Below are 23082 nucleotides of genomic sequence, written 5' to 3'. Positions count from 1 at the left end.
AGTACAAAGGGGCTGGAGCATAAGCTTTTTCCCTCTTGGCACACATCTCAGCCTCACTCTCCCGGTCTGTAGGACGGGGTATGCCCCTGTGCTGAATAGAACTTGTGAAATCATGGGAGAGAGCAACTTCTCTCGCAGCATGTGTGGTTTCTGTCCTGCATCTCTTGAGTCAACATAGCCTGGAAATAACCCAAGTGTGCACATAGATCAAGTGAAACCCAGGGGCTGTCTTTGATATGGGAAAGGGGGTTGTTGTGAGGCATTGGGTGCTGTAAGCATAGAACAGTGGAAAGGGGGATTCGAGAGAACTGGGCCTAGTCCTGTTGCTGTGATTAAGTTGCTGGGTGATCTTGGGCAAGTCCCTTCCCCTCTCTGATCCAGTTGCCACATCTGATCAATGGAGGATTAGACCAGATGGTCCCCAAGAATGTTTTGGGGGGTTCTGTGTTCTCTCCAGGGACAGCAGAGATAGGAAGAGTCCCAGAAGTTTGAACACTTTGACATCCAAGAAATCGCACTCTGAATGCCTCTTCTCGGCTGCCTTCTCCAACCTTGCTCCTAGGAACTGGAGGGCAGAAATTCCCCTCTTGTGCTTATATACCAGGTAGGAAGAACCTACTCTTAACTTGGCCCCTGCAGATTCCCCTTCCACTCTGGAAACTCCTGGAGCCCACCTTGGGAGGAGACAGCCAGAGTGGACATTACTCGGGGACCCTGGACCCCTGCCCCCTCATCCTTGCCAGCCAGCATTTGTTCACCCATCGCACTGTGCTTCAGGATGAGGCTTGGTTCGGGTGACTTGGGGCATCTGTCTACCCTCATAATCCAGCCAGCAGCCGTTCAACAGGCCCCTCAGCTCCCCAGTGTGGGGTTTGGTCTGACTCCAGACAGGACCCCTGCAAGGAGTGGCTGGTTTGGCTTGGGACACCAAGCTAGATGCAGAGCCAGGCTCACTGAGGGCCAGGACCTGGAGGGTTAAGCCTTCCCTCCCTCCTGCCTGCCCCCTGCAGTGCTGGCCTCAGCTGCTTGGAATCTCTGGGGTCCTGTAGGGCCCTCCCGCCAGCCAGATGGGCAGCAGCACCAGGAGAGGAGGAGGAGAAGTGGAAACAGGCCTCAGGGTACCCCCCCCCCCCCGCGGGGAGTGGAAGGGAAGAGGAGGAATGGAGGGAGGACAGAGGGTGGCTGTGAGGTGGGGGAGCCCCACTGGCCTGGAGTAGACAAGGCAGGACCCCTCTTCTCGAGCCAGGTAGGGGGGCCAGGGCTGCCTCAGGGCTTTCCAGCTATGGGGAGATCAGGGCACAGGCCAGTGTGCTCAGCCGGCCTCTGCCTCAAAGCCAGCTCTTGGCATGAAACCCTACCCAATGCTGGCTCCTACTCCTCTTTCTTGTTTCTTAATAAGGTCGAATCAGAGTGAGTCGGAGGAGCCAAGTTTCCTGTTAGGCTCTGTTTGAATAAACTCTGCTCCGAACATAGCTTGGGCCTCTGCATAGGCTCCCCGGGCCAGGGCTGCGGCCCTGCCAGCTGTCTCTGCTGAGACTGGAGACCTGGGGTCCCCAGATGACTGAGCTGGGGTCCTGGCCTGGCCCCCAGCCACTCCCCAGGAAAGCCTATTAAGCTCTCAGAGCTTCAGAGTCTTCATCTGTAACCTGGGGGTAGTACCTTTCTTGTGGTGTATTTGGGAGCATGAAATAAAAAGTACCCAGCACGGTGCCAGGCATGTGGCCACTATTTTCTTTCTTTCCTCTGGACTAGTGAGAGAAGGGAGGGGTTCATCTCCCAAGGATGTTCCCCTCCCCATTTTCTCTATTCCTTTCCTGTTTTTATCTGTCTTCAGCATCCTCCCTTTCCCAGGGTAAACCTTATGCAGGGCTGAGCATGTCTCCCAAGGCCTGTTCTCTTCCCTCCTCTCCACTGCCTCCCTCCCCCTCCCCCTCCTCCTCTCTTCCAGTCTAGGTCTCCTGCAGTGGCTGGCAGGGCCTGGCAGCTCTTTGAGCCCAGGGGGGCTTGCCTGGTTCCACCTCTCTACACGAAGGGCAAGGCCTTGCCTCAGTAGCTGGAGGTGTCCTGGCATCCTTCGATTGAAACCTGCAGAGTGGGGGCCTGAGGGAGACCTGGGCAGGCTGCAGGGGCTGCAGAACTTGGGCTGGGTCTGAGCTGTCTGGAGGTGAGGGGTGTGGCGGGCAGCTCCTCGCTAGGCCCTGTCCCCGTGGGCTGGTTCCCAGTCCCTGGCACTGGGAACCAGTCTCAAGGGATCTCGGAGGCCAGTGATATAGAGCTGAAAGGGCTTGTGCATGACTTTATTAAACACCTACTGTATGCACAGGTCCGGGCTGGGCTGCTCTGTTGCTGGGCCTCCCATGGAGCAGCTGGTGTCCAGTGACCCTGTGGTAGAACTCCAGGCTCTGGAAAATCCATGGGGGAGCAAGGAGGCCTCAGGCCTGACCAGCAGAGGGTTTGGGGAGCACAGAAGGGATGGGAGGGGAGATGCCTCACTGCTTTGCGGAGGAAAGGACCAGGAGGCCGGCTGTGGGTCAGAATGTTTCTGTGGTGGGAGGTGGTGGGAGGAAGGGATGAGGCAGGCTCTGGGTATCCCTGCCCTTTGTCTGCCACACAGGGCAGGGCTGGGTCTCCCCCTCTTCCCCATGATCTCTGGCTGCTGAGCCCAGGCCAGGACACCTGGGTGGGCCACTCAGGAAAGGCGGTGGATGGGATGTGTGCTGAATGGGGAGTGGAAGCCCCAGCCCAGCCAGCATTGGACTGTGCGGGGCCCCAGCCACTGCCTCTGGAAAGTGGGCTGGAGGAAGTGCTGAGTGAGGAGGCCTGGCGAGCTGGCATAGAACGCGCTGACTCCGCAGGGAGAGGACCACCGAATGACCACTGCCAGCTGGGCCCCGCGCCCACCCCTTCCCCGTAGCCACATCTGGCGCAATTGTGGGGGAGGCAGGGGGGCTTCAGTCCCCAGAGCCAAGGCAGCCGTGGAGGGGGCTGGGGCCCTTTGGTTTGGAAGTGTCTCTCTTCGGGGCTGGAACTCAGGAGAAGGCCGGAAGTGGGGGAGGTGAGGTCAGAGCCTTTTCAAGGGACAGATGGTGGGGGAGAGACGGAACCCACCCTTCTCTAGGACCCAGGGGAATTTGGTGGTTCTGACCACCTCCCACTCTGTTTTCCCTCCCAGCTCTCCAGGCCCCTTCCCCCACTGTTCGCTGGGGAATTAGAAATACCAGAGCTGATATAACAGTCTAGGCATCAAGGCAAGGCTCCATGGAGGCCGGAAGCCCCCTCGGCCCCCAAGCCAGCCAGCTTCTCTCCTTCCTGACTCTGTCCCCCTCCCAAGAGGCAGGCGTGGCTCTGGGGCCTGCTGAATGGTAACATTCCCTGTTGGAGGGGGGTAACACCCCCTCCAACCCAGGGCCCAGAGGTAGTGGAGGCAGGGGAGGATCATTATTGCAGAAGGGATCTTATCCCAAGAGCCTTCTTGGTGGAGGGATTTTGCAGAAGCTGTTGGCTGGGGCCAGGGTGGGAGGACCCCTTATCTCAAGGTTGGGGGTTGGACCTCAGCCAGCATGCAGTGGGGAGAAGGAGGTAACGGAGTCCTGGCCCAAAGGAAAGAGCTGGCAAGACCAAGCAGGGTGCCAGTCCTTTGGGCTACAGCCTGGCAAACCCTGGAGAATTAGCAGGGAAACTGAGGCTGGAACCAAATGGTTCTAATAAGGGCCTGGCAAGGCCAAGGGAAGGCTCTTCTTCCTCTCTCCCTGCCTCTCTCCCTCTCTCTCCCTGCCTCTCTTTCCTCTCCCTCCCTCTCCCTCTCCCTCCCTCCCTCTCCCTCTCCCTCCCTCCCTCTCCTTCCCTGCTTGTTTTCCTGCCTCTGTATCTTTAACTTTCATTTGGGTCTCTCTGGGTTTCTCTAGCGTTTTTGTTTCTTTTTTCAATACCCACCCCCCTTCATTCATTCATTCATTCATTCTCTCAGTCTCGCTCCGTTTCTGCTCTTACATATCTCTCTTACTCGCTCCGTCTCTGTCTGCTGGTGTTTCCCCAATTATTCCTCACTCACTTGTTCACTCAGCGTGTTCCCTGGGTGCCTGCTGAATGCCAGGCCCTGTGCTGGCTGCGGGAGTTACAGGGAGAAGCCAGACCTGTCCAGTCCCCAGAAAGCTCCAATCTAGTGAAGGTGACCCAAGTGAGTGGGCAAGAACAGAGCAATGAGTCCTAAGTGGGGCGGGGGGGGGGGGGGGACGTGGCGCTGACTCTCTGACCTTTGAGAGACATTTCTGTTTCCCTCAGTCTTTTTTTTTTATATATAATTTTATTTATTTATTTATTTATTTTCCCCCCAAAGCCCCAGTAGATAGTTGTATGTCATAGTTGCACATCCTTCCAGTTGCTGTATGTGGGACGTGGCCTCAGCATGGCCGGACAAGCGGTGCGTCGGTGCACGCCCGGGATCCAAACCTGGCCGCCAGCATCGGAGCACACGCACTTCACCACTAAGCCATGGGGCCGGCCCTGTTTCCCTCAGTCTTGATGTCTGTCTGTCCATCCGTCCATCCCTATCCATCTCCGACTCTATCCTTGTTTCCCCTTTGTGAGGTGGCTTTCTTTTTGCTTTCTGCAGGGCACATGCAGCGTGCTTATTTCCCTCTGGTGGAGGAGGCAGTGGAGCTGAAGAAGGGCAGGTCTGGGGCAAGGGTGGAGGTGGGCGATGGAAGGAGCAGGGCCCTTGGGGCCAACGGTGACAGCTGTGGGTGCCCAAGGGCTGGGGACAGGGCTGCCCCCCCTAGGATGCAATTCTGCCCCAGGACACTGTGCTTCAGTGAACTTCTGAGGCACTGAGTCTGACACTTGGATTCTATGCAGAGTGTTGATTTGAAGGCAGTGCTGGGTGAGATGAGATGATGGTCATGGGTATGGATTAACCTCTACTCTACGCCACAGGACTGGACAAAGCAAGGCTCTTTACTGATGGCATTTCCTCTATTTTGGTGTATGTGACCCCCATGCCCACCCCCAGGAGTCCTCAAGGAATTGAGTTTTGCCCAGCTGGGGTCTGGAAGAGGAAGGGACCACGGGGTGATGAAAGAGGAGTGGAGACAAGATATTTGCAATCTCTCCCTTAAATTTTTTTGTTTTTCAGGTTACAAAAGAAATATGCCAATTATAGGAAATTTACAATACAGAATAAAAAGAAAAAAATAACTCACGCTCTAATCTAGAGAAAACCACTATTCCAGGCTTCTTTCCCCCCATTTAAAAAAAGTTGAGATCATATTGCATATGTTGTTTTCTAACCTGCTTTGTTTGTGTACTAATATATGATTAACATTTTCCCATGTCAGGGTAACCCCCATAACCTTAAATTTCTCTTTTTAGTCTTCACATTGATCACAGGAGCTCCCGCCTGCCCAGTTAAGGAGGCATCAAGACTTTGTTCCCTCAGATGCCCTGTGTTTGGGGTGGTGAGGGGCTGGCTCAGGCTCAGGCTCAGCCCCTCCCCTATTAAAACCTCATCTCCTTCAGGACTGGACCTGGATCCTGAACCTATAGTCAGATCTTCCATTTCACTCTGGCAGGAGAAGCTCAGATCTATGTTGGGGAATCTTGACCCACTGGTTGAGATGGGAAGGTGGTGTGGTGGGGGTTGCCTTAATCTCTGCCCAGGAGGCCAGCCACTTCCTTCCTGTAGTGTCAGAAGGACCAGTCTTTCTCTGACCATAAAATGTTGGTAGCAAACTCCCTGTGGAGCAAGTGGTGGCTACCAGCCTTATGTCTACAATGTCTACATAACCAAGAGGGACCTCCAGGACCTCTTCTCTGACCCCAGAAATCCCACTTCACAGACTTTTTTGTGTTCCCCTAGGAGGAGAAGCATCTGGCAACTTAAATTTTTAAAAATAACAAAAATTTTTACTATAACATACACACAGAAAAGTATGCAGATCTTAAGCCTACAGCTTGATGAATGATCCCAAAGTAAACATACCTATGGAACTGCAACTATCAAGAAATGGACCGTCGCAGCAGCTGGCAACTTCTAAGGGAAGCTCCTTGAAGTTCTGCCTAGGTCAGCACCTGGCTATGTCTAAAACTATTTTTTTTCCAACAAGATTTTTAATGACTGAGTTATATGGATTAGTCATAATTTAATTAGGAACTCCCCTTTGTTGGTTTCATGTTACTTTCTTTGCTCTTATAAATGATGCTGTAATGAGCACCCCTGAACATAAATCCCCCTGTCTGCCTCTGCTCCGTCGCAGCCTCAGAGTGTCTGGGTTTGGTTCCAGCTGTCATTTGTGAGCTGTGCGACTCACAGTGCCTTTTTCTTTCTGTAAAATGGGAATAATCATAAGGATTTAAAGGAGGTGACATATGGGGTGTATTTAGTACAGAGCCTGGTGTGTACAAGCCCTCAGTAAGCATCAGCCATTATTAGTCCCTTCCATTAATTTATTGGAAATTGGATTTCTGGTAAAAGAGTTTGAATGTTTCCAAGATTTTGGCACAGATTACCCAGCTGCCCCCAGAAAGGTGGTCTCCATTTACCTGCCCAAAGTGCCCTTACCCTTGTCAACATTGGGTACTATCTTCTTAAAAGAGCCTTAAACATTGACTAGTTAAAAACATGTTGACACATCTGTTAGGTGCATATCTTTGATTACCTGTGAGAGGGAGCATTTTGTCTGGCGTTTGTTGACCTCCCACATGGTTTTCCTGCTTCTCCCTTTGTACACAAGAAATCTATTCTAAGACGATAGCCAGAATGATCCTTTTAAGACATAAGTCAAATTTTCACTCTTCTGCTTAAAACCCAGTGGTAGTTCCCCATGTCACCATGTCACTCAGAATAAAAGCCAAAGTTCTCTTAATGGCCTCCAGGGTCCTCACCACTTGGGCCCTCGCTCTCCCTGCTCCAGCCACACTGTGGCTGGTTCCCCGCTCTGCATGGCCAGCTCCGTGACCTCGTTCAAGGCTTTGCTCAAATGTCAGATGTCACCTTCTCATCCCTCACTCCTGATCCCCTTACTTACTCCTCTTTTTCTTTTACCAATAGTACTTATCACCTTCTAAAATACTGTATAATTCGCTTATTGTCTGTCTCTCCCCCACTGGGATGTACCTCCACGAGGGCAGGGACCTGTGTCTTGTTCAGGCTGTGTCCCAAGTACCTAAAACTCTGTCTGGCACGTAAGAGGCACTCAGTAAACATTTTGTTGAGTAAATGAGTGAATGGTGAGTTTCTTGTTCATATTCTTTGACTCCTTTCTATTGTAACGTTCATCTATTTAGTACTGAGTTACGAGACGTAGGATATTCAGCACTTTTTCATATATCACTGTTTGTCACATATTGTACAACTAATCTTTAAAGTTTGTCATTTGCATCAGTATTTTTATACTTTCCTAGTATAGTGAAGTGCTTTTTTTTTTGCTAAGGAAGATTTGCCCTGAGCTAACATCTATGCCAGTCTTCCTCTATTTTGTATGTGGGTCACCGCCACAGCATGGCTGACGAATGATGTAGGTCCGTGCCCTGGATCTGAACCTGGGCTGCTGAAGTGGAATGTGCCAAACTTAACCACTGCACCGTGGGGCCAGCCCCTATTATCCTCTTTTAATATGTTTTTTCTGTCTAATTTTGCATTAGCTAGGATCTTTAGAACCATGTTGAAGAACAAGATAGTAGAAATCTTTGTCTTGTTCCCATATTTAATGGGAATGCTTGCATTTCACTCTTTTGGAGTTGGCTGTGGGTTTGAGAGTTAACTTTTTTTACCAAGTGAAATAAGTATACCTCAATTTCCAGTTCACTGGAGCTTTTTAAAAGAATATCAGGAATGGATGTTGAAATTTACTGAACATCTATTCAGCATGTAAAATGATCTCTTTTTTTGACCTGTTGCTGTGGTTAATCAGTTTACTGCAGTTTTGATATAGCATCATCCATGCGTTCCAGGAATGTTTGCTCATGGGGTATTCTTTTAATATATTGTTGGACTTACTTTGGACTTCCTCTGATTAATTTTTTATTAGGACTTTACATCTATATATACGAGACTAGCATATGACATTCATTCATTCCGTCTTTCTTTGTGCCATGTAGGTTTTAGTATCAAGGTTATTCTGGCTGTACAAAAAGAATTGGGAAGTGTGTGAGTCAGTGTCCTGGCAAGAAAGATACACCCAAGATGGTTTAAATGGAGACACTTTAAGGAAGGAACTACTTATAGAAGTGTGGATAAGGTGAAGGGAACAGACAAGGGAAGGCGAGGCACCAAGAGACTAGCAATAACCAGGAGTCATTCCCATCCCCAGGGCTGCAGGGACGAGGGAAGAACCAGTGTGACTCCAGCCCAGAGAGAGCTGGAGCCCTGGAGAATAGGTCCAGGCAAGAGCTGAGGTTGGGGACACTGCCTCTGCCAGCGAGAAGGCCCTGAAGTGGGGAGGGAGCAGGGAGGATACAGCAATGCTTCTCGCCTCCCATCCTCAGGTCTCCTGCCCATGCCTCCTGCCGCCTGTTGTCAGAACCCAACCAGAAGCTGGAGGACCGGGAAGCCTGGGGGATGAATGCGGTTTGTGCTGGTCAGCCCCCTGGACCACAGGACCAGGCAGGAAAGGATGTGTTTCGGGTGTGGTTTCTGTCTCATGACTGGACCCTGACTGACACCTACAAAACTGTGTATCTAACGGTTTTTAATATTCACATCCAGGTCTCTTATACAACAACTTCCCCACACTGATCTTTTTGTTTACTACAATGTTGCTTATTTTGATTCTTTCCTGCTTGCTAAGAGATGCACTCTTAGTATTTTTTTCCCAAGAAACGTAGAGCCATGCATGGCATGTATCCTAAGTGTGTAGGAAAGTCTTCCTCTGTTGTCTTCATGCATGAATGCACCTAGCAGATTGTTGACATTCTAGGTCACAACTGTGATCTCTCCAAATTCTGTGGAAGAGTGGTTCCCAAAGTGTATTCCGCTGGGCACTCATCTGACCCCACAGTCAATGGAAGAGGGTTTCCATTGTCAAATAAACTTGGAAAACTTGCTTGCTAATATCACTAATTTAACAACATACATAAACACTTTAAAAGCCCTGAAAGGGCCGGCTCTGTGGCTTGGCGGTTAAGTGCGCGCTCCGCTGCTGGCGGCCCGGGTTGGGATCCCGGGCGCGCACCGACGCACCGCTTCTCCGGCCGTGCTGAGGCCGCGTCCCACATACAGCAACTAGAAGAATGTGCAGCTGTGACATACAACTATCTACTGGGGCTTTGGGGGAAAAAAAAATAAATAAAAGCTCTGGAAAGCATCAGTATAGGATTTTGTCTTGTTTTGCTTCATTCAGCATTTTCAATTTTGTTTTATGACAGAAGCTTTTTTCTCCAACATAAGTCCTTCCCAACCTTCCACGGACTCTCTCTTCCAATAATGCATTTTCAGAAGTATTGTAGCCGTTTCTCCCATTTTCCCCTTTGCGTGAGTGCTTGTAGGATTATTTCTTTACCTTTAAAGTTGACAGAATCCTGCGTGGCATTTCTAAGTATTTGTTTCTTTTTATTCATTTGACTTAGATGAAAAATATTTGTTTGTTTCTTTTGATTCGTTTGACTTAGATGAGAAAGAACCCTTTAAATGTACAGGCTTAGGCTCTTCATCAGCCCAGGAATATTGTCATCGTCTTCTTTCGTTCCTGCTTTTGTTTCCTTTGTTTAGTTTCTTCTTTGGGCCTCAGTGTCCATTACAGTATCTCCCTTTGTTTTGATCTTTTGTGTGAGCTTTTCCTCTGCATTCTCAGAGAGCTTCTCATATCTGTCCTCCACGCTTACAGAGTCCATCTTCTGTGGTTTCAATTCTGTTCTTTACCATTCAATTCAATACAATTTCACATTCTGCTGCTGCATTTTTAGTTTATTTATGGCCTTTCTTTCTCTTCCAGGATTTGCTTTTGATTTCCACCTGCCTCTCAGCCGGCCACCTTCTCATTTCATCCTTCCCATCATGTTTTCCATCTCTCCTTTCTTAAGAGTTTACATTTTAATTAAATGATGTGAGTACAAAGCAGGTGTGGTCTGGAAGTTACTTATGTTTCTGTGATAAATCTTTTTCAAAGGAATGATTTGTCTGCCTTTTAAGGGACACATTCTTTTCCTTTCATGATACAGAATCTTTTCAAAGGCTCTGTGTGTTTGTGAGTGTGTGTGTGTGTGTGTATGTGGGTGTGTGTTTGCTGTTGCTCCTCCTTAAAAAATGAGTGTTTCGTAGAATCTTACTGTTTTCTCCAAAACAAGAGGGAGAGAGTGCGTGCTCTCTAGCTCACCATCAACCTGGATGTTTTTCCAATTGTCTTGTCGTGTTTGAGGCTGAAGGCCTGGTTAATGCAGACCCACATTACCAGTTGGCTGTGAACACGAATTGCCTGTGACATATGTCCCCCAACTTGTCACCACTGTTGACTAGTTGATCTGTGGGTCTAGCTGGCTGCAGGGTGTGTGTGTGTGTGTGTGTGTGTGTGTGTGTGTGTGTGTGTGTGTCCTGTTCTTCTTTCTCTACTTAAGTATCATTTCACTTCCAGTGAAATGCTAGTGCCATTACCAGCTCAAGGATCTAGTTGGGGAAAGAGGTGGGAGCTGGCTGGGGGGGCAGGCCCAGTGGGGAACATTGCCTCTGTACCAGGGCCAGCCATATGCCAGGCTGCTCCTCTAGGTGATTGATGTAGCCATGTCCAGACTTGTGCCCACCCTGTCAGGAAAGGAGAAATGTGGTACCAGGGGAAACCGATTCAAGGAGAAGACCACCCCCTCCCCCCAAATTATCTGCTTGGCCTAGCAACCACGTGTACCCCAAGGCCTCTCAGTCGGCTCCTTCCAAAAGCTGTTGACCCTTGGCACTGAGAGGGCTTCCAAACAACGTATTCTCTGCAAGCCCCAGGTCCCAACACCTGCCCTCCAAATTAGGGGGCAGTGGGCAGAAGCTGCCAGGATCTCATCTACTTACTTTGCATGGCCAAGTGTGGCTTTCTCAGAAACTGGAGTTGTGGATCAGCCCTTGGGGTCTCTTTTCCATCTGCATCTTGCACATTCTCCACAGATGCGCAGCGTTCCTGGCAGGAGAATGCGCCTTCCCTGGCTTCCAGGCTGACTCAGGCTTTCCTTTCTTTTCTATTCTTTTGATCAATTCAGCTGGGATCTGGGAGGGAAGAGAGCCCTGTACCAGCATAACAGGATGTTGCGTGGGACTTTTCCTCCTGTTCTGGAATGTGGCTAAGACCCAAAACTGAGTATGAAAGACACTAGTGACCCTGTGTCCCTGTGTTCAGAGAGTTGCCAGTGAGTGGCCAGGAGTTGGTACCACCTCCTTCCGCAGGGCTTGCTTGGGGCTCGACTGGCTCTTCTCTCATCCACCACAGCCTCCTACAGTGAATGTGAGAGGAGCAGGGGTGGGGGAGAGCCATTGCTGTGTGGGGAGCGCAGTGTTTGTGGTAGAGGCTGCTCATTCCTCTCTTCGGGGGCGAAGGGGAGTGGCTTTCCTCCCTGAAGCCACAGAGAATTTCTGTTAAGCCGAAACAAGCGTGTCATCTCCCAGATGGGTGTCTGCTCAACCTGAGGACTCTGAGCTGTACCTCAGAGCTGCCTGGGTAGGGAAAAAGGCAAATAGGAGACAGGTGGTGGGGTGGAGAGGGAGCACTGTGAGGGAGCTGGGCTTAAGTGACATGGTGCCCCGCCCTGAGGGCCTCTAGGGCTCTAGGGCTTCAAAGAATGCACAGGCCCTCTAGAGGGAGTCAGCTTTAGAACAGAATGGATCAGAATAGCCAGAGAAGCAGTGACAATCCACCCAGGAGAGGACGTTCTTGTGAGATTTGCTTCCACATGTGTCTCCTGGCCCCCTAGTCCCAGAGATCCCTAGAAGAGAGGGGGCAAGGGTCTACAGCCAGCTTCCCCTCGCTCTGGGCCGTGCAGCTGGGGGTCACAGCTCTGTCTGAGCAGAGATGGGGATGACTGGAGGATATGAACAGGAACTAGTCTTGGTTACTGAAACAAGACTGTTCTAATAGATGAAAACGTAGGGGAGTTGTGCAACGCAGCCAAGAAGTCGGTAGGAGCCCTGCCACCTAGCGGGAAAGGGGATTTCAGCAGGGTGCAGTGGGGTGACAGGGAAGTTGTTAGAAAACAATGTCGCATTTATGCCCCAACACATTGAGACTCTACAAAAAAATGTGTTACGCTTGAAAAAAATCTTCCTTAAAAGCAAAAGCAAAAAACGAAAAAAAAAAAAACCCAGCTTTGGAACTTTAAAGGGGTAGGGGATGTGCCAAGTGTAGGATGGAAGCATCTGTGAGTGAAGATGGAGAGAGGCCATCGGCAGGGGACCAGGGGTCCAGGAGCAAGTCCTTGTCCTTTTGCTTGCAAGTGACAGAAGCCCAGCTCATACTGGCTTAAGCAGAAGTTTAAGTGAAATCATAGGGATTTATTGGAAGGATCCTGGAGCATCCCACAGAATCTAAGTAAGAGTCCAACAGTTGCGCCAGAGGAGGAGCAGTGACGCAGGTGGGCATGAGTGACATCTGGAACTAGGCATCTGCGAGCCACAGGAGCCTCTCTAAGTCCTTGTTTTTGCTTCCTGCTACAGGTCAGCCTTGTGCTGTCCTCTCACTGTACACTGGTTTTGTCCACAAGACAGAAAATATGGCCACTGACAGCTTCCAAGTGTTGTCAAGTGGAGGTTCTGCTGCCAGAGAGAACTGACTCTCAGTGGCCTCAAGTCTAAAAATACCAGAGGAGGGCCTCACTGGCCGGTCAGGCCGGATGCACACCCTGGACGGCCAGCCTGGCCCAGAGAGGGCAGCTCTGCGGAGGAGCAGGGAAGGACCAACCCAGGAGAAAGTGGATCGGTGCCCGTCAGGCAGCCACAACTGGTGTTCCTGGCGGGAAATGGACAGTCTGACACTGTGACCTTCTGCAAAGACAGGGCTCTGATGACCCCACCATCCCTCCACCTGCCAGGGTGCATGTAAGCTGCAGAGATTCTGACGACACTGTGCACTTCACTCCTCATGAAGCCCAGGGAAACAACCGCAGTAATAATAACAGGGGGCATTTGTTGTGCACTTACTAGGGGCCAGGCTCTGGGTTGTGCTATGTATGAATCTTCATTTAAACTTCACAGCAGCTGAATTATTTCCATCCGTTTCGAGGATGAGGATGCAGAGGCGTGGAGAGGTTAGGAACCAAGGGTCACATGGCTAGTGAGGGGCAGTACTGGCACTCTGCCCAGGTCTCTGGCTCCCAAGTCCACGTTCACCATTGAGCTCTCCTGCCTCCAAGACTGAACATCTGGGCCTTGGTATTTCCAGAGAAAGTAGAAAATTCTTCCTGGCCCAGGGTGTAGTTCCATCGTATGGACTTACGGGTATTACAGCCAGAGCCTGAGGAACTCCCTGGGGCCTGGCTGTGTCACCGTGAGGTCTCCAGAGGGTGGTCATGAGTATCGTAAACAGCTGCTGAGGTCGGTGGAGTGGCCGCATAGCCGGATCCTCCATCCTGGTGGCTTTGAGGGCAGAGGGGACCTGGGCAATAGTCCTCCCTTCTTCCTTTGTCCCCTAGCCCTTTTCTCTCCTCCCCTCTGGTTTTCCCTCTCCCTACACTAGGGGGAGGGGAGTTCCCCAGGCACCCACTGCTACACATGGGCGCTAGGTAGGTTGGATGTGGGCTGCAGGCAACACCATTGTCAGCAGAGGGCGCCAAAGCCTCTTCACACACCTAGAGCCCAGGCCCTCCCAGAAGGGGAGAGCAGAGGGGCAAGCGGGACTGCATGCTCCCTGCCCATTCCTCCTGCCTCAGTCTCTGGTCTGCGCACCTGCACCCTGAGCCCTCGTGTGTGTGTGTTGTGTGTGGTGTGTGTGTGTGTGTGTGTGTGTGTGTGTGTGTGTGTGTGTGTTGGTGTCTGTGTATCTGGTTCTCCCAGGAAGCACATCTGACAGCCCTGCAGTGTCAAAGAGGAAGGTCAGGGTGAGGGCACAGGGACAGATACTGTGTCCATAACAAGCCACTAATTTTACAGATCTCAGTGAAACCATTTTCTGGGCAGACATTATAACTCTAGTTTCTGTCCTACTGTGGGGACAGGCAAAGAATGACTTTGCAGGAAGGGAGGGGAATGAACACTTCTCCAGCCCTCCCTCTGTACCAGGTCTTGGCTCGAAGCTTTACACTTATTATCCTGGTGACCATCCCAACAGTCATGTGAGCCAGGCAGTATTAGTCCCATTATACAGACGAGGATGATGAGGCTCAGGGAGGTTAAGTAACATGCCTGAGGTCACACAGCTAGGCAGTGGTGTAGCTAAGATTTGAACCCTAGTCTCTCTGATTCCAAAGTCCATGCCGGTTTCACACCTTCTAAAGCTGCTCTCTCAAACTTGTGTTTTCCTCACATACAGACCCACCAAATATGGGCTTAAGAGCAGCCCAGTGAAGTTCTAGGAGCAGCAGCTGGCTCACGGCTGGAACGACTGAGCTGAGAAATAAATGATGATGGACAGTTTGTGGCCGGTTTCTAGGAGTCAAGGAATAAGGGACTATATTTAGCTGTTTGCTGTGGGCTGGTTAGCTGATGAGGAGTGAGGGCCCTGATTGAGGGGGAGGAAAGAGAGAGAGAGAGAGATTGAATGAATGAGGTGCCCGGCTTCCTGGCCTGGCTCCTTGCCTTCAGAGTTGGGTCTCTGTGTGTGGAAACATGGCTGGTTAGGGTCTCTTTAGGAAGGGAGGCCTGATGCTATCACTAGGCTGGTGGGACAGAGAACAGGGCTTGCAGAGGAGAATCTTCTAGGCCTGAGAGTGTCTTCTCCACGTACATGACGTTGGTCTATGAACCATACCAGCTTGGGGGTGGTGGGGCTCTGTAGACCAAGACTTGGCACAGCTCAGATCCAAGGAACAGTCACTCTGCACTGCAAATACGACCTGGATGGAGTTAGGGGTTCAGTCTGCCCCTTTGATTTACTTGACCTCAATGTCCCTCCTTGTGGGCCAGGACATCCTCTTCTTCCTCACAAGAGGAAATTGAGGCACATGCTCTGGATGTGCCTTGGGCTTGGTTTTCCCAAGCAATCCACTTCCAGAGGACGGAGAGGTGAGTTCCCGCCTTCCCACCTGGAGGTCTGTGCTTCTGCCCCAGCCTGCCCACGGCAACACTTGAAATGCTTTTTTGACATTTCTCTCCAGGTTCCCTCCACCTTTCTCCCCACTTAGGTCTCCCACCTGCCTGCCCACCCCTCCAGTTTGCCTACCCACATCCTTCAGAGTGGGCAGCACAAAGGGCCACGAGGCACCAGGACTCAGCTTCCAGAAAAGGCAGTGGAGAGGTATAAATAACAACAAAATTTTTTTATATGTAGAAGTAGCACAACAAACTCTCTGACTCTGAGTCTGAGCAGCTTAGGCTGCAGAGAGGCCACTAAGCTGGAGCCCAGGAGACCTGCCTAGCCCAGCCCATCCATGTTGCTGGTGACTGAGAGCCAGCCATTTCCCTGGCTGGGCCTGGGTTTCCTTGACTGACACTCAGTGTCAGAGCTCGCCTGACATTCAGGCCGATGCTTTCACCCCTAGACTGCACTGCCTTGAGGGGAGGCACAAGGACCCCGGGACAGGCCCCAGCATGCCCACTGACTCACCATGCTGCCCACTTGACCGCCCCCCAAATGGATTCTGCTCTGCCCCCTGAGGGAGGCTCACCACTGGGACCTGGAGCAAAAGCTGCAGACCCCCAAACATGTTCGGGTCCAGCACACCTGGGATCATAGATGGTTCGGGGGGAGGTGAGTGAAGAAACTCACCTGAAGGAAAAAAAGGCCTGGTTCATAGCAGTTGCCAATTTCCTGGGTGTAATACTCCCCCCATGACCAACATCAAGCACCAGCATGACACCACTGCATGCAGAATTGGGAAAAGATATGCACTTTTTTTTCTTTCGACCCAATACAAGCTGACTTCAGCACACCACTGGGCAAGGGGGAGGGTGTGAATCCAGGGACCCTAACCTCAAGGATTTGCTGAATTCAGCCGAGGAGAGCCACCAAGCAGACCCCGAAACCTGCACGTCGCTTCCACAGCCTGATTTAAGATGGGAGAATGAAAAACTCAAGGGAGCATCATGAGGGAGTTTCTTTCAGAAACAATCAAATCACTTAGCAATTTAATTGCCTAAATATTTTTTACCTAATTTAAAATCACTCGTCATGTGAGTAATTGGGCAATGCATTATTGAATTACAGAGGGATTTCGTGCTGAAATTGAAGAAGCAAACATTTGCATCTTTGAATCAAGTAGTTGATTGACATCCAAGCAGGTATTCACATGGTGGCTGGGATGGGGGTGCAGGAGACCTTGCTCTCCGGGCCTCTCTTGCAAGCTGCCGCGATGCACCGTGAGCCCTAGCAATGGCTGTAGGAGCAGGTTCCCTGTCAGGGAGGCCGAGGCCCTGTCACCCTCCTGGGTCCTCTCGCCCGCTCCTGCTGCTACTGTCTTTGCTCATCACTCCCCAGTTTTCGCTTTTGTCACTGGGGTCTATTCCTGCCCTTGGCTTTCTCCATCTCTGTCTTTCTCTCTCTTTTTCAAGCTTTCTTTCTCTCTGTTTCTACCTCTGTCTCGATCTGCCTTGCCTCTCATCCTTTCTTCCCTTCCTCTGTGTTTTTGTTTGTCTGTGTTTGCTTTCTATCTCCCTTCTTTCTATCTTTCTCCTCTCTCCTCGTCTCTTCCTTGAGGTCTCTCTCTGTTTCTCTTTGAGTCTCTTTTCTACACACACAAACAGACACACACATTGAGACACACGCACATACACACACAGACACACACACACACGTAGCCCTCGTCTTCCAGTTCCAGTTCCTCCCTGCTCTAGTTTCCGCCTCACCCTAGCCCGCTCTCTGGTCCCTGGCCAGTGTCCGTATCCATCTTGGCACCGTGCTGCCCAGTTGACACCCCGCCCCCAGGCCGACTGTGCCCTGCCTCTCGAGGCAGCCTGGAGCCAGAACCTGTGCTGTAACCCACAACTGTACTTGGGATTTCATTACACCAGGGAGCCACAGGCTGTGGGGGCAAAGGCAGTGGTGGTTCTATGAAGAAAACTAAATCTTTGATTTGTACCATTTGCCAATTTCCATGGTGTAAATGCTCTCACCCTGGCTGATTTCACGCTACCGACATGATGTCACTGAAAGCGGAATTGGGAAGAGATGCACGAGTTGGGTTCATTCGAGCCAGTGCGAGCTGACTTCAGCACGCCACTGGGCAAGGGGAAGGGGCTTCCTGCCTGCCTGCAGGTCTTAGGGGGCTGCTGACAGGGCAAGGCCTCACTGTGCCTGATGGGGCTGCACTCTGGGCCAACACCCACTCTATCCTTGTAGCTGACTTCACAGTAGTGCTCACCTTAGGGTGGGGCAGGAAGCCCAAGGATTGGCCTCCATACTCTCAAAGAAGGCTTCCAAGATGAAAAGCCTGGGCTGAGCTTAAAGCAGAAGTGCAAGAGAGGGTGGAAAGGCATTCTAGACAGAGGGCAGGAGCCGGAGTGTGGCGGGGGCATAGCTGTTGTGGGTGCTGGTGACCACGAGAAGTTCAGTGTTGCCAGAGGATGGAGTTTGAGGCTGGAAAAGGTGAGAGGTGGTGCAAAGGAGGCAGACACAGGTCAGCTTCACTGAGGGCCTTGAAGGCTGAGTGAAGGAACCTGGTCTTTTCTGGTAGGCAACGAGGAAAGTAACATGATCTGTTGCCTTAGTTCAGTTTTCCCAAAAACAGGCCTTTTCTCAAGGATTTGGGTGAAGTCATTTGTTTGAGGGATGGTTGCAGGAAGCAAGGGAGGGAGTGGGGATGGAGAGGGAAGTTGATCAAGTTGTGTTGATAAGCAGGCTACTGCAGTGGGCAATTGAGGCCCAGTCCTGGTGGGGACCCTCTGATGTAGGGAACACATCCCAGAACTGTCCCCTCAAGGGGTGAGGAAGCGGGGTATCTATCCACCAACTCTCATCCCTTGTTGGTGGAGAGTTGCTCCTGGGGTGTTAATGCCACTGGCATTCCAGTCTGACCCACAGAGGGGCCAAGTTCAGTCCAGGGCCAGAGAATGTTCTTATGAAGAGAGGCCAACAAGCTCAGGCATGGGTCCCGGGGTGGGAAGCAGCAGAGATGCCTGTTCCGGTCAGTGTCCTTTGAGAGATGCCTTTGATCAGGCGGCACGGAATTTGCTGGTGACTCTGGGGAGGGCAGTTTCAGTGGGATAAAGGGGCAGAAGCCAGAGAGGACTGACTCATGGGGAGAATGAGAGACAATACAGAGAATATAAACTATTCCAAAAAGTAGGGAAAATGGGAGAACATTGGAAGGTACCTGGGGCTGGGAAAAGGTGAATTGGAGCAGATGGGGGAGCTGCCCAGAGCCAGGGAGAGCAAGCTGGTGGACCTGCAGGAGCAGCAGGATGCCCCTCAACCAGCTGCCAGACCTAGACTGATGGAAGCGTAGTGGGAGCCTCCCCAGAGCACCCCAGTCTGCACAGATTCACACTGAACAGCCAGGACACTGAGCCGACACCTTGCACTTCCATCTTTCTCCTTGGAGTCGTGGATTGGCTCAGCATGACCCAGTTCTGCAAACGTTTATTTGATTGATTGGAAGCAGACAAGGCCTCTGCTCTCCAGGGGAGCAGACCCCATGCTAGGCATCAGAGGGGTGAGAAAATGAGAAAGACCTATCCTCACAGTCTAGGGAAGATGCAGACGTGCCCTGACAGATGCATGCGGCAGGCTGGGGGCATGCGCCAGTGGAGGCACCAGCGAGCACAGTGGAGGCCAGAGAGGAGCGGCTGTTCCGCCTGAACTGGGGCAGCCGAGCCTTGAAAGATGAGGAACCTTTAGTGGTAGAGAAAAGGCATTCCTGGATTTCAAAGTCTTCCCAGCCTGCTTAAGCCTTCCTGGGAGCTGGATATCACACACCCTCAGGACTAGGGGCTCACTGCCTCCAGAGGCAGGCCTTCCATAGCCAGACCCCTCCCACCATCCTTTGATGGAATCAGACTGTCCTTGCTGAGGAGGTGTCAAAAAGAGGATGCTTGGAAGGAGATGAGGCATGTCACACTGGGCCTCCAGCTTAAGGGGAGCAGACTGCTTGCTTAGGTGCAGTTCCTTGGTGTTATAGGCTGAATAATAGCCCCCCAAAAGATATCCACATCCTAACCCCCAGAAGCTGTGAATGTTACCTTATGTGACAAAAGGGACTTTGCAGATGTGATTAAATTAGGGATCTTGAGATGGGGAGATTATGTTGGATTATTGGGTGAGCCCCAAATGTGATCCCAAGGGTCCTTATAAGAGGGAGGCAAGAAGATCAAAGAAGGAAGTAGGAGATATGACAGTGGAAACAGAGGTTGGAGTGATTTGAGGAAGGAGCTACAAGCCAAGGAATGCAGGTGGCCCCCAGAAACTGGAAAAGGCAAGGGAACAGATTCTCCCCTAGAGCCTCCAGAAGGACCCAGCCCTGCCGACACGTTGACTTTAGCCCAGTGAGACTGATTTTGGACTTCTGGCCTCCAGAACTGTAAGAAAATAATTACACGTTGTTTTAAGGCACCAAGTTTGTGGTGGTTTGTTAACAGCAGCCAGAAGAAATTAACACACTTGGGAAGCAGACTCAGAGATGAAGATTTGCATGCAGGGATTTGAGTGGGGAGTGCTCTTATGGAGTGCTCCTCATCTGCGGGGAGTGAAGGAAGCAGAGGTGGGCAGAGGGGGCAGCCGAACTGCTATGGAGTCACAGATGGTTCCATATGGTCCTGCAGAGCTGCCTCAGATTGGGGTGAGAGAGCCTGGCCTGTGTCTACACTGAGCAGTCATTGATGGGGCTGCTCTGGGCATGGGATGGTGCCTTGGCCAAGAGCGGTTCGTGGGGGTTGGGGGTCTGTGAGCCCTCAGCAGGCCACACTCACCCTGGTCCTGAAGGTGGGTTCCAGGGCACAGCTCAGCCTTCCCCACGGCTGTGGAGGGCACACCTCTCTGATCCTTCCTCCTTTGGTCTGCAGGCCTGGTACTTTAACAAATTTCTCACATCCGGGACCTCCTCATCTACTGAGGAGCTCCACGGTGTGTCCACATCTCTCTCAGAGCAAGAAATTGGGGTTTTGGTCCCAGTTTCTATAACTGTCCTAAGTGCTTTACATGCACTGCTGGCTTTGATCCTAGGAAGAGCCCTACCTTTTATCCCCATTTTGTGGATGAACAAACTGATACTCAGAAAGGTGAAATGAATGCCCAGGGCCAGGGCCTGGATGCTCCTAGGTCTGCTTGTGCCCCTTCACTGCTCTGGCACTTGGCTTCCCATCGCTCACCATTTACATACTGGCTATGCCATCTTGAGCAGGTCACTTAACCTCTTTTGGCCTCAATTTTTTGAAAAACAGGACTCTAGTCTCTGTCCTGCCTCCCTCCCAGGGCTATTTTCACTTGGCTCCAAGGAGACAAGATGTAGCAGGCTTTGTAGCTGGGCCTGTGACCCTGCTGCTCTGACTGCCTGGGCCGAATAGTTCACCCCCACCCGTGCCTCTCCCTCATCTTGTCCCCGGTACCACTGGGCCTCCGAGCCAGGGGAAGAGGAGGAAGCAGGAGTGGGAAGGTCTCATCTCTGGCTGCTTGTGGTTTTCAGGTGTGACTTGTCACCTTTGTACAGTTTCCCTCAACATTGGGAATTACACAGGACTGCTGTGCATGGTCATACGGTCTGTATGCTGAGTCTCAGCTGAAGGGGAGGTGGGGGTTGAAATCCAGACCATGCTGGGCACCTTTTGCTTGGCACAAAGCACCATCTGCCAGGGGTCTGCGTCTGCCCAGAGGGGAGAGCCTTTTTAATGCCACAAGAGCCCTGCACAGGTTCACAGTGTGTGGGAATGTGTTGGCTTTGCAGGAGCCCGGGGCTCAGAGCTCAGCCCTCAGACCCTGGAATCCAGCATAGAAGAGGAGTGAGAAGCAAAACCCCACCCAACTCTCAGTAGCAGTTCCAGAAGCCACTGGAATCCCTCCGTGGGAGCTGCCAGGCCCTCCCAGAGACACGCAGAGGGAGCCCAGGGACTCCCGTTGCCCACGTCAAAGCTTTTGACCATTTCTCTGCAGACCTCTGCACAGAGGCCCCCATCCCAGGCTGACCTCCCTGGAGCCGACCCAGAAAGTCCCAAGTCCACATGTGTAATTGCCCCGGGGGAGTTACTTCCTTACTCATCTCGCCCTTCCCAGTCCTTTCTGAATGGGCCCAGATTCCGGCGCCTCAAACCCTGATTTCACTGCATTCCTTCCCCAGCTCAGAAACTTCCATGGATCCGCCTTGTCTAGACTGGCATTTAGCACACAACACACACACACACACACACACACACACACACACACACACACGCACACACACACCCTCCAAGGCCAACAGCTGCTCCTTTCTCTCCCCTAATTTCGCTTTAGCTCCCTGTCATCTCCTGCCCCCAGATCCCACCTCCAGACCTTTGTCCAGACTGTCGCCGTCCTGGACCTCTGCTCTTACCCTCTCCTTTCCACTATCTAACTATCACTGCCCTATGGGCTGCACCCCCTCCCCTCATGCAGGACAGAGGGCCCCTGGCCTCAGATGGGGCTGTGGGCTGGGGCAAGGAGCCCTGGGAGTGCAGATGGTGGCTTGAGTGCCCTGAGGACTGGGTTGAAGGGGAATCCTGATGTACCCTCTGTGGGGCCGGCACCAGACGGCAGCGTCCCATGAGATGGGGGTTCCCGGGCAGGAATTGATGGCCCATCCGGCTGTGAGAGGGTTCTAGGTCCCCAGGAGGCTCCCAGGGCCCCCCTAGCTGGGAGAATGAAAGGTAGAGAACCTGAAGCTCATCGGCCCCCTCAGCCATTGCCGCTGCAGGATTCCCAGGAGACCACGAGCCTGTAAGCCAGACAGTCCACACAAACTCACTGAGATGGGGACCCAGGTAGCAAGTGTAAGTGACTGTCTAACACACACTGTCCCATACGGGAGCCACTCACTAGCCACACATGGCTACTGAGCACTTGAAATGTGGCTCGTCCCATGTAAGATGTGTGAAAGTGTAAAACACGCTGGATTTTGAAGACTTAGTACAAAAAAAAAGAATGTAAAAAATCTCATTAATAATCTTTATATTGATTATGTTGAAACAACAATATTATGGATATATTGGGTTACATAAATCTTTTCATCTGTTTCTTTTTACTTTTTTAGTGTGGCTATTAAAATATTAAAAAATACTCTGTGGCTCACAGTATATTTCTATTGCACTTTGCTGGTCTAGGGTGTAGACAAACATAGGGGAGGTTCTTGGATGGTTGTTCCCACTGTGAAACAGGTAATTTTAGAAATTGGCTAGAGAAAACAGAAGTGGCCTCCAGATCCAGCCCCACACGGAGCCCTGACCGCTGCAGGTGCCGAGCGCTGGCCCCGAGGCCGGTCCCGTGGCAGGGGGGCATGGCTAGTGCTGCTGCTCCCTGTGCTGCGAGCATCTCAGAGCAGAGCATCCTGGGTGTGAGAGCATGTGTTGTGTGTGAATGAAGACCAGCAGGCCCAGGGAGGAGGCCAACAGACAGATCATCTTCAGGAGGCCCTCATTACCATTCCAAGAGATGACTCAGCCAAGGTCCTGCTCTCCTCAGGCCACCCTGGGTAAACATGGGCCATGATCTGGGCCATTAGGATGATTATCGCCACTCACAGTGAATCATGCTGGACCACAGTGTGTATGTGTGGGAGGGAGGGATTCCAAGCCAAGAAACGGGGCGTGGAGGAAGGCATAGTGCTCACTGCTCTGGAATTGTCGAGAGATGCTTCCAGGGGACCCTAGTGGCTCCTCCGTCCCAAGCTAATGGCTGGTTCCCAGCAAGTCTGCAGCCAGAGTGTAAGGCTTAGGACCTCTGTGAGCCATGAACAACAGATTCTTTTTCCTTGACCCTCTTCCAGCCTCCCAAAGCAGCTCCGTTCCAAGGGCTAAGTTTCCTCCTGCAACCCCTCCACCAGCCAGAGCACTGAGTGACTCTCACAACCTGGCAGAGGCTCCTCCCTGGGGCA

The sequence above is a fragment of the Diceros bicornis genome, chromosome 5 (assembly GCF_020826845.1).
Source record: "Diceros bicornis minor isolate mBicDic1 chromosome 5, mDicBic1.mat.cur, whole genome shotgun sequence".
In the NCBI taxonomy this organism is placed as follows: Eukaryota; Metazoa; Chordata; class Mammalia; order Perissodactyla; family Rhinocerotidae; genus Diceros; species Diceros bicornis.
The sequence above is the reverse complement of the archived record's forward strand: the minus strand, read 5'-3'. Positions refer to the sequence as shown.